Source organism: Panthera leo, chromosome A3 (genome assembly GCF_018350215.1).
Source record: "Panthera leo isolate Ple1 chromosome A3, P.leo_Ple1_pat1.1, whole genome shotgun sequence".
NCBI classification, from domain to species: Eukaryota; Metazoa; Chordata; class Mammalia; order Carnivora; family Felidae; genus Panthera; species Panthera leo.
The window spans coordinates 79713316-79727433 of NC_056681.1; the positions used below are offsets into that span (position 1 = coordinate 79713316).

General features: G+C 35.9%; 1 protein-coding gene across 2 annotated transcripts in view; it reads left to right on the top strand.

Annotated features, from left to right (window-relative positions):
- The window catches only part of COMMD1 (copper metabolism domain containing 1), a 187349-nt gene that overhangs the window by 50916 nt on the left and 122315 nt on the right, over positions 1-14118 (top strand). The window contains exon 1 of one of the 2 annotated variants that reach the window (XM_042932399.1): positions 7583-7705. The exons of the other annotated variant lie outside the window; for it this stretch is intronic. The gene's annotated coding sequence lies outside the window, so the exon portion shown is untranslated. Of the gene's footprint in view, positions 1-7582; positions 7706-14118 lie in introns of those variants that run through there. 2 annotated transcript variants of the gene reach the window in all.

Genomic DNA, 14118 nt, shown 5'->3' on the forward strand with positions numbered 1-14118 from the left:
TTACTCACCTAGTAAGACTCGGGGTGGTGGGGGGGGCTCTTGAGTGGCTCAGTTGGTTAAGTTTCCAACTTCGACTCAGGTCATGATCTCACTGTTGTTAAGTTTGAGCCCCGCGTTTGAATTTGGAGCCTACTTCGGATTCTGTGTCTTCGTCTCTCTCTGCCCCTCCCTCCCTCACTCTCTGTCAAAAATAAATAAACATTAAAAAAACAAGAATTTGATTTGGGAAGTTGTCAACAGTGTTAAAAGGTTTGAACATTTGATTTAATATGATCATAAATTGTTATGAAATAAGTAGTATTTCATAATATTCATTTATTATCTGTTTAACCAAAGTGACCATAGATTTTATAGGCAAAGATAGAAGGTTACAAAACTTAGCTCTTTTGAGGCACCTGGGTGGCTCACTCGGTTGAGCGTCTGACTTGGGCTCAGGTCATGATCTCACAGCTCATGAGTTCGAGCCCCGTGTCGGAATCTGTGCTGACAGCTCAGAGCCTGGAGCCTGCTTTGGATTCTGTGTCTCCCTCTCTGCCCCTCCCCCTCTCATGCTCTGTCTCTCTCTGTCTCTCAAAAATTAATAAATGTAAAAAAAAATTTTTTTTAAAAACTCAGAGAAATTCTTCCCAATTTTAGCTTTGACCACACATACATTTCTTTCTTTCTTTTTTTTTTAAATGTATATTTATTTTTGGGAGAGAGAGAGCCCGATTAGGGGAGGGAGGGATGGGGCGGGGGGTGGGAGGGGACAGAGGATCCAAGCAGGCTCTGCTTTGTCAGCACATAGCCCGATGCAGGGCTTGAACCCACAAACTGTGAGATCATGGCCTGAGCTGAAGTCAGTCACTTCAGTGACTGAACCACCTGGGCACCCACCACATGTAAATTTCTTTACCGAGGTTCCTTCACCAACTTTCTACAACTTTTGTCCATTTGGGTTTTGGCCTGTATTTTTCCTCTTTCTCATTTTGTAACATCCAGTCATTCTACCTTAGAACAAAATTACTCTCTCTTCCCTTAACAAAACCCATCCTTTGTAACTCTTTTTGTCCCAAAACACTTATTCTACTTTCTTAACCAACTTTTCATACACAGTTGTTTCTTCTCACTCTTACTATTTCCAGTAGTTTTAATTACATCTATTAATTAGAATCTTAACTCTTAGAAACCTTAATTTCTGCTGAAAACTAAGAAGCAAGCAATTGTGGACTATGTTATGCAAGAATTCTGTGGATTCACAAATTTATACATTTATTTCCAAATTTATATTTTATTTATAAACTTATTTCATAGTTTCTGGAAGTAAGTCTTCCTCGTAGTCAGTTTTTCAGTGTAGCGTATGACATAGACCCAAATATTTTTGATTCCAACATTATGAGCCAAAAGTAAATAACCCTATGTTCAGTAATTAATGTTTAAACATTTTATCATATTTGAAAATGATCTAGATAGTCAATAAATATCACTTAACTTGATTTGGTATAACTTTAAGGTTTCAAGTTACCAAAAAGATTTTAGAAACTTATTAAGTAGACATCTGGTAAAACATAATTATTGTTGAAAATGTCATGAGTTTTTGTTTTATATTTAATGTATTTCCTCATAAGTTATGTTTAACTTAATCTTGAAAGTTTTATCAGACATTAAACAGCTAACCATCTATTTGTGTTTCTTGCTTATATATTCTGTAACAGATAGCATGGACTTAATTTTTAGTAAACCCAGGTAGAATAAAAATTGTATGTCTGCATTATATTTAATGTTGATAAGCCTGAAGATATGCCTGTTTTAATTAAGCCAAGAAACATTAATGAACTTTTATTTACTGAAGATTATCCTAGATCACATGAACTTGAAAAACATTTAGGTTAGTTTGTGTTTTTTTGAGAGAATGCTTAACTTAAGCACTTAAGATAAGCACTTACTTACCTTTATGCCAATTAAATAGAACTCTTTTATAAATTATTGGCAGTACTATTTGGAGGTAGAAAAAACACATCTATATAACATACATATATAGACATATATAAACATCCAGACATATGCATATATCTTACAACTTTTGTTTTAAAATTTTAGCCAGGGGACAGGTACAATAATACAAAACTGAATAGTTCTAAAAGAACATTGGGATCCAAATTGTGTTTCTGGCAGATGAAGTAAGATTACCTGCTCAGATGGTTTAAGGTTTTTATTCTTACTTGTAGAGAAGACTTTTAACAATTTTTCATTCATCTAGTTTCCAAATAGCTTTGTTTTTGTCCTGATAAGAATGGTCGTCCTCATGTTTGCATTTCAGAGATGGCTTTTGGTTCCTACAGAAGACCAGGTAGAATATTTACATCTCAAAGGCACAGGGAAGGGTTGTAAATTTTCTCCAAAAGGGAGTTTTGCTTACAACTGGACAGATCTTTTGCAATATCTGTGAGCATTTGAGTTGAAAATGGGAAGTTTGGGATTGATAAAAAGGATAGATGGGCTTTGAATTGCTTCTAGAGTTGGATTTCTGTTTTTGTACAGATATGATTTGTAAGACCAGGACAGTTATTTTTAATTCCTCAAAGAATTGGGTTGCAACTTGAGTGATATTAAAGGGCTTACCCACGTGCCCAACTACATTATCTTCAATTTGCTTCTTTAAATTTGGGAGATGTCCAAAATAGGGAATCCAAAGCATTCCGCTGTACATTTTATCTTAGGGGAGAAGGCCTTAAAACAATCATTTCTATCAGCATCTGAATATCAATTTCCATTTGACCACTTTTGTCCCTACATTTCATTCAAAATCTTTTCAAATATCTTAATATCAGGTTTTATACAGGAAAACAGCATATTCTTGATAGTACTGAACTCTTTAAAAAACTGTTTTTCCCTTTTTCTTTTATACCACAGGCATACCTATCCTGTGACTTAAAACAAAACTGATAAGCCTTTCATGATCTAACTGTGGACAGAGGTGTCGGCAAAGAGGGTGTGAAAGATGTAGTCCTCCCAAAGTCCAGAACCACTCCCAAAGATAACCAAAATGAAGAAGGACGTGGATAGTCCCTGTGAGAGCTGGCAGCAATTGATAGGATACTCGCTGCAACTGGGTTGCTTCTGTCCAGTCAAATTCTTGGGGTTCCCCAGCTTTAGCTGTTTGCACACACAAGAGTTGATTATCTACATACCCATACAGGTGAAAAGTTAAGCCAAATTCATAGGACAGACAAACAAGGAAGCAAGGGCTGTTCCAGAGTAGGAAAGAATTGATAAATACTGAGCACCCCCAAAACAAATTCACAAGAGTATGAATTTGGAAAGGAAGGGACAATGTGAAATTTTACCTTCTTCTCTTCACTGGTCACTAAGGACAGAAATCAAGAGTGCTGACTTTGGTAAGAATTCTCACCCTTTTCTGGCTTCTGCCAGTTTCCCCAGGATCTTATTTGCAGGCTCCAGAGTGAGTGGGGTGCCTTGCTAGGTACCATCTTGGTCATCAGAAAATACAGAGGAAGAAAAATAATTTTTCTACCCTGGCTGAAACCCTTTTTTCTCTAGGGTACCTCAGAAATGAATAAATTTATCTAGGTAAAAGTTTCCACTCTGGCCACTGTAATTCAAGATTATCTTTGGTAAAGCTAGCCCACTTGTTCAGAAAAATATAGGTCTAGGCCTGTAATTTTTGTACATATAGTTAACTAAAGTCGTAGGTGAAAGAGACCTCAGACTTTTTGGATTCAGAGGAAACTAGTTCTCTCTCTCTCTCTCTCTCTCTCTCTCTTTTTCCCCTTAAAATTTTATTTGCCCTAGGCCTCATACTGGGTCCAGTCTCTTTTTTTTTTTTGACCCAGTGTGACTTTGGACCCAGTCAGGACAAAGTAATGCTCTAATATAGTCTGAGAGGTCATAACGCAAAAGCTATGGAACTCAAATATCCCAGAGGGTCTCATTCAGGGAGAAAGCAGTGAATGCATGGGCTCAGTGAATACTTAAGATGTATTCATTGCTTTTTGCTCACAGGAAAGGTCTTTCTTAGATTCCTCTTCTGACACCTGAACTGTTAAAAGATAAACTAAGGCATATTAAAACTTTTAAGAGTTTGAGCAGAAACTGATTAGAAGCAAGCAGCAATTCAATTAAATTGCTTTTATTAAAATCATAAAGACTGGTTCATATTATACTGCAGTTGGGGAGATATAGCTATTTAAAACCATTTATGACAATTTTGGTAAAAGATTATCCACAGTTTCATCATTCTACCAAAGCAATTTTCATTTTAATAATTCTTTCTAGGCTTTGTTTACATGTTAATTTTTATGTAGTAGTAGTCATATAAATCATAATCTGATTTTTACATGAAAATGCAGAGTTCCATCTTAGATTTTCTGGGGACAGACCTTATTTTTGTTATCCTGCTGTCAGAATATGTTAGATCATATTAAATAATTTTTTGGTTCAGAAATACCTGTTTCATGTTTCTGTATAAGGTTAGTAATTATTTTTATTGACCATTTAACCTTGTATTGTACTTATACTTCTGTAGTACACATTTGGATTATTTCTAGAATTTTTTACATATAACATTTCAATTAGTTTTTGCTTCTGTTGAATTCTGTATTTGGTTTATTTCTTAGGAGTAAGTTATTAGATGAAAGCTCATGAATATATTATGTTTTGTCATGTTACTTTCCATGAGGTTTTTTCACTTTATAAATAACTTACTGTACTAGCTTTATTGTTTGGGGTCAGTATTGTTTAAAATTATTTTTGCTTTTGTTCATTTAGTTTTACATGGAATTTTAAGTTTTATTTATTTATTTATTTATTTTTATTTTTTATTTTTTTTTAGTTCTCAAGTTAGTTAACATACAGTGTAGTCTTGGCTTTATGAGTAGAACCCAGTGATTCATCTCTTACATATGACACCCAGTGCTTTTCCTGAAACGTGCCCTCCTTAATGCCTGTCACCCATTTAACCCACCTCCCCATCCCATCAACCCTCAGTTCTCTGTATTTAAAGAGTCTGTTATGGTTTGCCTCCCTCTATGTTTTTATCTCATTTTTCCTTCCTTTCCCCTATGTTCATCTGTTAAGTTTCTCAAATTCCACATATGAGTGAAATGTTAGGATATCTGTTTTTCTCTGACTGACTTGTTTCTCTTAGCATAATACCTTCCAGTTCCATTCACGTTGTTGCAAATGGCATTCTTTTTCATTGCTAAGTAGTATTCCATTGTGTATATATGTGTGTGTATAATGTTATTTTATCTAATTCTTCTATAAATGTTATTTTATATATATAAATGTTATTCTATGAATGTCATTTTATAAATGTTATGTATTCTTCCATAAATGTTATATTATCTAATTCTTACAGCACTGTGAGCTTCGTATTTCCCTATTTTACAAATGAGGAAACTGAGACAGAAGATTTAATCAGCTTTTTCTAGGTTACACAAAGTTGTTCATAAAAGCATTATTATTGAATTGGTCAATTTCTTCATAGCTGAGAAATATTACCCATAATCTGCACACTTTGAATCTAAAAACTCATGTCTTTTAGTTGTAAGAAATCTTTGTGTACAATTTATTGGATAATTTCCTTCACACCATTTTTTTTCTTTTCCAATTTTAGAACTCAGGGTTAGGCCTTCTTGCCTGATTCCTTTTATTTTCTTAGTCTTTTTTTTCTCTCATTATTTTTTTTTATATCTTTGCTTTTTTTACCAACTTTCTGAAAATTTTCTCAGCTGTTCTTTTTTGAATTTTCTATTTCTGCTGTTTATTTTTCAGGAGTTCTTAGTTCTTTAATGTTTTTTAAAGAAAAAAGGAGTTAATATTTGTTGTATGGGCAATTCCTTCTGTATTTCTGATAATGTTAATAATAGGCCATTTCTTGGATTTAATAAAATTTCCTGAATTTTCTATTAAAAATTTTTTTAATGTTTATTTTTGAGAGAGAGAGAGAGAGAGAGCGAGAGCGAGAGCATGAGCAGGGGAGGGGCAGAGGGAGACAGAATCTGAAGCAGGCTCCAGTCTCTAAGCTGTCAGCACAGAGCCCGATGCAGGGCTCAAACTCATGAACTGTGAGATCATGACCTGAGGTGAAGTCGGATGCTTAACTAAGCCACCGAGGCGCCCCCTAAATTTTCTGTGTTTTTGAATTTCTTTTTTTATTTTCTGTTTATTTTGGTGTGTCTTTCATGTCAGATGCTTTCTTCATATTTTGTGCCTCTTTGTTCATATTTAAGAGTGATGTATTAAAAGGTTGATGGGGGGGGCGACTGGGTGGCTCAGTTGGTTAAGTGTTCAACTCTTGATTTTGCCTCAGGTCATAATCTCATGGTTGTGAGATTGAGCCCTGCATTGGGCTCTGTGCTGAGCATGGAGCCTGCTTGGGATTCTCTCTTTCCCTCTCTCTCTGCCTCTCCCCTGCTTGCTCATGCAAGCGCTCTCTCTCTCTCTCTCTCAAAATAAATTAAAAAAAAAAACAACTTAAAAACATGTTCAGAAATATTTTAATTTCTTTTTTCTTTAATTTTTTTTGAGAGAGAGAGGGTGTGTGTGGGTACAAGCAGGGCAGGAGCAGAGGGAAAGAATCTTAAGCAGACTCCACACTCAGTGTGGAGCCAACTTCAGGCACAATCCCACAACCCCACGACTATGAGATAATGACCTAAGCTGAAATCAAGAGTTGGAAGCTTAACTGACTGAGCCACCCTAGTGCCCTAATTTCTGTAATTTCAAGGTAACAGTTACAAGTATCTTATTTAAATGGAGAAGACTATTTGGATTAGCAGTTTGATTTGTCTGCTAGGTTTAGCTACCAAGCGAGACTATTTCAAAAACCAGAGCTAAAAGTATTTCAACACTGAAAATCACAGATGTGATCTGTAGGCTTCCCACTAGACTTGCATAGTGTGAACAGGTATTTTAACATGGTGTCAAACTATGTGGACCTTTAGTAAATAGTTGGTGATCAGTTATTAACTCTGAATAAAGTATATGAAGTACATGACCAAGAAAGATCTTAAAAAGCCAAGTGGAGGACTTTCAGTATTTTGTTAACTTTTTACCTTAAGAAAACTTTACTAAGTATTTTCAGACATACAAAAAGGTAAATAATTTGCTGATAATGAAGTATCAAGACTTGGTTTCATTAAGAAAACAAGTAGGTTCTGTAATACTGCCCTGAAAATATCAGTAAGTTGGCTAGGTTTGCTTACTAGCTAAGCATACCTCCTAAAACACATGATTAAAATTTCTGTCTGAGCAGAGACCAACTGCTTTGTATCAAAGACCTTCCCAATTGCTTAAGGTTGTTTTGAAATTGTGGATGTTTAATCTTCAGTTGTTATTGGTATTCTATTACATGCTGTGTGAATATATTTAACCAGATTCCACACTTACTATAATATGCACTTTTATTTTTTCTCATTCCCATCTTGCTCTCTATCACTAGATTTGGGCTTGGTTAATTGTTCAACTGTCTGCCCTTTATGGAACATTAGAGCAGCCAGTAAACTGTAAAGTTCCTTGTAGATTGTCTGTTAATAGTTGCACAAGTAATTCAGCTTAGAATATATCCCGGGGTGCTCTAGGTGATCCTGTCATTGGCCAAATTTTTGTCTTATGAAACCAAATTAGTTTCTTGTTGTTTAATGTGTAAATTTGTTAAATTAGCTGGCAGAATACAGCAGCGACGCCCAACCGAAGTGCACTGGTCAGTTGTGTGTTAAACCTCTTAATGGGAAATATGAATTTGTCTTTGAAATATGATTTGATTTAGCTGCTATTTTTAGCTGTTTCAAATTAAACAAAGTTGGACTTTGTGTACAAAGGCTGCAGTAATTTCCCAAGTCTTAGAGACATCAGGTAAACAGAGACTTTATTATACAGATGGCAACAAATAGGACAAATTACACAGATTTGTGAGAAATGAATTTGTCTCTCTACTTCATAGCTCATTTTTTGCTGCCGTTTCCTTTTATTGGTAATTTTCAACTGCTGAATTGTGTAAGTTGAGAAATTCTAAATGAGTATAGCTTTTTTTGCCCCCTGTAAGAGGAACCACGCATAGTCAACAGTGGTTTATAAATTTGCTTTCAACTTGAAATATTTTCCTTTCTCCCCAATGAAAAGTAACAGCCTATTTCTCTTTTCTTTTTTTTGGTTTTGACTTTAACCTTTCTGACTTTTGCATAGTCAGCACCTTATTTACTTCATGGTATCCTTCTTTTCCTTTGTCCAAATATAACTTGGATTTTTATTATAAGTGGAAATGAGTCATATTAGCTCTTAGCTGATGAAGTCTGACAAAAGTAGTTTTGCTTTAAATGCTGACCTAAATTACAAAGACAGTAAAACCTTCCAGTATGTTGGGGTGCCTGGGTGGCTCAGTCAGTTGAATGTCCAACTCTTGGTTTTGGCTCAGGTCATGATCTCACGGTTTCATGGGTTGAAGTCCCGCAGTGGGCTTTGTGCTGGCAGTGCAAAGCCTGGTTGGGATTCCCTCTCTCCCTCTCTCTCTGCCCCTTCCCCACTTGCACTGTCTCTGTGTCTCTCAAAATAAGTAAATAAAACTTAAAAAAAAAATTTCAAAACAAAACAAAACCTTCCAATATGTTTACCCTCGGTAGCAGTGCTTCTTTAAAAAAATTTTTTATTAAGTTATAATTGATTTATAACATTATATTGGTTTTAAGTGTACAGCCTAATGATTCAACATTTGTACACATTACATATTGATCACCACAGTAAATCTGATTACCATCTGTCACCATGTGTAGTATAACTTTTAGGATTTACTGTGTTGACAGTTTTCATGAATGCTCTGCAATATTGTTGACGATAGTCACCATGGTGTACATTATATCCCATGACTTACTTATTTTATAACTGAAATTTTGTACCTCTTGACCTCCTTCATCTGTTTCACCTACTTTGCAACCAATATTCTGTTCTATATTTCTATGATTTTTTATTTTGTTCACTTTTTTTTTAATATTTCACATATAAGTGAAATCATGGTATTTGTTTTTCAGTATTTGACATATTTCACTTAGTATAATTCCTTCAAGTTCCATCCATGTTACAATCATGACCTGAGCTGAAATCAAGTAGGACTCACCAGCTGAGTTAGCCATTTTCACCTTATTTGTTCTACTTCTGTGAAAAATGCCATTGGTATTTTAATGGGGATTGCATTGAATTTGTATATTTTTTTGGGTAATATGAGCATTTTAACAATTCTTCCAATCCATGAACACAATATCTTCCTGTTTCTTTGGATCTTCTTCAATTTCTTTCATCAGTGACTTATAGTTTTCATTGTACAGGTCTTTCACCTCTGATAAATTTATTCCTAGTTATTATTATTACTTTTTAATGCTTATTTAATTTTGAGAAAGAAAGAGAGGGAGGGAGGACAGGGCAGAGAGAGAGGAGGGCGGAGGATCCAAAGGGGCCCTGTGCTGACAGCAGCAAGCCCAATGCTGGGCTAAACTCCTGAATCATGAGATTATGACCTGATCCGAAGTTGGATGCTCAACCGACTGAGCCACCCAGGTGTCCCTTCCTAGTTATTTTTGATGCAATTGTAAATAGGATTATTTTCTTCATTTTTCTTTCTGATATTTTGTTGTTAGTGTGTGCACAACTAACTTTTTGTATGTTGATTTTGTAGCCTGATATTTTATTGATTAGCTCTAACATGTCTTTATGATTTTTAATATAGAATTATGTTTTCCACAAATAGTGACCATTTTACTTCTTCCAGTTCAATTTAGATGTCATTTGCTTCTTCTTTTTTTTTTTTTTTTTTTTTTTTTTTGCCTAATTGCTCTGGCAAGGACTTCAATACTGTGTTGAATAAAAGTGGGAGAGGGCATCCTTTTCTTGTTTCTTTTTTTTTTTTTTTTAATTTCTTTAAAAATTTTTTTAAAATGTTTATTTTTGAGAGATAGAGAGAGTGCAAGCAACAGAGGGGCAGAGAGAGAAGGAGACACAGAATCTGAAGCAAACTACAGGCTCTAAGCTGTCAGCACAGCCCAGTGCGGGGCTCGAACTCACAAACTGCAAGATCATGACCTGAGTGGAAGCTGGACGCTCAACCAACTGAGCCACCCAGGCTCCCCTTTTCTTGTTTCTGATATTAGAGAAAAAACTTTTAGCTTTTCACTGTTGAGTATGATGTTAGTTGTGGGCTTATCATATTGTTTTGAGGTACCTTCTTTCATTACCCACTTTGTTGAGAGTTTATTCTAAATGCATATTGAATTTTGTCAAATGCTTTTTAAGTACCTATTGATAATATGATTTTTATTTTTCATTCTGTTAATGTGTTGTATCATGTTGATTGATTTGTGAATATTGTACCATTCTTGCACCACAGGAGTAAATCCCACATGATCATGGTGTATGATTTTGGTAATGTATTGTTGAATTTTATTTGCTAATATTTTTTTGACGATTTTTGCATCTGTTTTCATCAGAGATATCGGCCTATAATTTTCTTGTTGTGATCTCCTTATCTGGTTTTGGTATTAGGATAACGCTGGCTTTGTAAAATGTGTATTGAAGTGTTCCCTCCTCTTCAGTTGTTTGGAAGAGTTTGAAAAGGATACATATTAATCTTTGAATGGTAGACTTCACTTGTGAAGCCGCCTGGTCCTAAACTTTTGTTTGGGATTTTTTTGATTACTCGCTTAATGTCCTTACTAGTAATCAGTCTTTTTAGATTTTCTATTTCTTCCTTATTAAGTCTTGGAAGATTGTATGATTTTAGTAATTTACTTTTCTTTTTGTTTTTTTAGGTTGTCCAGTTTGTTGTCATATAATTGTTCATAGTAGTAGTCTCTTATGATCCTTTATATTTTTGTGGTATGTGTTGTAACTTCTCTACTTTCAAATCCAATTTTATTTGAGCCTTCTCTCTTTTTTTTCCCTTGGTGAGTTTAGCTAAAAGTTTGTCAATTTTGCTTATCTTTTCAAAGAACCAGCTCTTAATGTCACCAATCTTTCCTTTTGCTTTTTTAGCTTTTATTTCAGCTCTGATCTTTATTTTTTTCCTTCTACTAGCTTTGGACTTCATTTATTTTTCTTTTTCTAGTTCCTTTAGGTGCAAAATATAGATTGAGATTTTTCTTGCTTCTTGATGTAGGCCTATATTACTATTAACTTCCGTCTTAGAACTGCTCTTGCTGCATCCCATAGATTTTGGTATGTTGTATTTCCATTTGTCTTTACAATTTTTTTTCCCCGTTTGGTTTCTTTTTTAATCCAATAGTTGTTTAGTAGCGTGTTGCTTAATGTGGCTGATTGGAAATCAGACCCTCAGGCAGCAGCCTGAAAATAGGTACAGTCCTGTGGGGTCACAATTGTAAACCGTGCTGGTCTTTAGACTAGAAAATCTGGAGGTGTCCCTTGGGAGACAGTTGCAGATCAGGCTTCCAGATATATGTATAATTTCCTTTCTGGGAGGTATTTTCAAGCTGTAGTGAGGCTAAGGGAGTATGCAAGGATGGTGTCTCCATTCTTACATTCTCTGAGAGCACCTCAGTAGCCTCTAGGATGCGTGGTAGACCTGTAGCTTGTACTTCAGACTGAAGCTCTGGACTTGTAAATGGGCTTTTTTCTCAAGAAGACTGGGAGTGTGTTTTAGCCTGCTGTTTATGCAGTGCGCTGGAGGGTGGTAACCTACCAAGAACTATCTTCCTGATTGTTTCAGCCCTGTGGAGCCCAGGAACACAAGCACCCTGGCCATCAAACCAGGTGATCAAGGGGTGTCCCTGTATGGATTGCATGTGCCTGTCAGCTTTAGTGGAGTAGGTGGAGACTGTAGGGAGTAGGGCAAGCTCACTGGTTTTAGCAAGGTAGAAAGAAGATACCTTGACTGCATGCTCACCAGCCTCAGTGGTACATCAGGAGAGTGCATGTTCACATGTAGGGGCACCCCTGGGTGGCTCATTCGGTTAAGTGTCTGACTTCAGCTCGGGTCATGATCTCAGGATTCACAGGTTCGAGCCCTGTGTCCAGCTCTGAGCTGTCAGAGCCTGGAGCCTTCTTCGGATTCTGTGTCTCCTCTCTCTGCCCGTCCCCTGCTCATTCTCTGTGTGTCTCTCTCCTCAAAAATAAATAAACATTAAAAAAATTTTTTTAAAAGGACCGTCTCTGTTCCCTCTAACCCTTTGGGTCCCTAAGATATAAGCCCTGTTGGTTTTCTAAGCCACAGATTTTGGGGGCTCTTCTCTTCAGTGTAGGTCCTAAGGGTTGGGGTTCCTGACTTGAAGCAGAAACCTCTTGCTTCTTGGGAAGAAACTCCAGATTGTGAGATCCCTCCCTATTGTTGGTTGCCATGCCAGGGATGGAGTTTTTGGCAAGACTGTGTCTTTGCATCTCTTACCATTCTCAGTGTGGGCCTTTTATCCTTGTTGTGGTGGAGCAGTTCAGCTAGTTTTCAGTTATATTTCACAGGGAATTGCTCCATATTCAGATACAGATTTGGGTGTCTGTTGGAGGAGGTAAGTTCAGGACCTTCTTTTACCACCATCTTGGACTGACCCTCCCCTTCCTCCTCAGACCAATTTTAGTGTTTCTTGAATAATGTCTTTTGAGACTAGGTGTGTGTGTGTGTGTGTGTGTGTGTGTGTGTGTGTGTATTGTTTTTGAAAATTTTGGGGGCAGCTGGGTAGCTCAGTCGGTTGAGCAACCAACACTTGATTTTAGTTCAGGTCATGATCTCATAGTTCATGAGTTCAGGCCCCATATTGGGCTCTACACTATGACAGTGTGGAGCCTGCCTAGGATTCTCTCTCTCTCTCTCTCTCTCTCTCTCTCTCTCTCTCTCTCCTCCCCTCAGCCCCTCCCATGTGGTCTCTTTGTCTCTCAAAATAAATTAAAAAACGATTGTTTCAATTTCTCAGCAAAAATACATAAAAATATAAGTTCCAATTTTATTATTAGATTAATTGACATAAAATTCATAAAGTTACTATTACATTACCACACAAGTTTTAAATGGCTACTTTCAGTTTCTGTAATCACATCATAGAGGACTGGTAATGAGTTTGTGGGCTGGCACTGATTTGCTAATCACAGTTTGGGCAGCATTGCTCTAGATTTTCTGGCAAATTGAGAAAGCCAAGGATGCTTTTAGTAACACATCCCATTGAACACTTTTCTCGGGCAGGTTCATATTATTTTTCCTATTTGAGAGCTTAGGAGTAGACCTGATAGGTGGTGAAAACTCAGTGGTAGAAATTATACTGTGATAACCATGTGACATCATAAAACTGAATGGGGTAGCACTAATTCTGTAAATATTCAAAACTAAATTGTAAAATAGTAACTTAGGAGAATTTCCATATTAGATCATCATCTTATTCTTCAGGGTTAAAATAGGCCTTAAAAATTTTCTAAAAAGTACATTCAATCCTGAATGGCAGTTGGGAGCCAGCTCTTATTATTGGCTTTTAAACATTTTGCTCTACTTGAAAAATACAAAAGTTGAGTGATGTCCGAGTTAGCGTCTGGGAGGGAATAGAACTTAGAAGATTTAGAAAGTTGAACCATTCCAAATTACTGTTTTTGTAAGTTAAAAACCATTGAATACTGGTAATTATATGTAGCTTAACCTATAGATATAGCAGCATGGAATGTTAATATTTGGGGGGTACACAGAGATCATTTAACACCATCCCTTTTGTTTAATTTTATGGAAACTGAAGCCTGGAGAAATATGCTTGAAACCACAAAACCATTTTCTAACTAACTGTTAAGAGCAATAAATCAGGTTTCACTGATTTAGTGAAGGTAAAGGACAAAACTGAGTTGCTTTTCTTTTGGACTATTTTTTACTTAAGTTTTGGACCAGGTTCTAGTTCAAATAACAGCATAAACAAGTTTTTTTAAAACAAGACATTTTTCAGGAGTTTTAGAAAATGCTAATTTAAACCATTTTGTGGACAGCTTTAAACTTGCTTTAGCTCATTATATTTTTATTTCAGGAGATTATAGAAATGCAACTAAGTTCTTTTTACTGATATTTGGTCTTTAATTGTGTAAACATGTATTTCCAACAAAAAATTCTGATGGAGTAAATCAGGAGAAAAAACATTCACTTTAAGACTCTTTAAG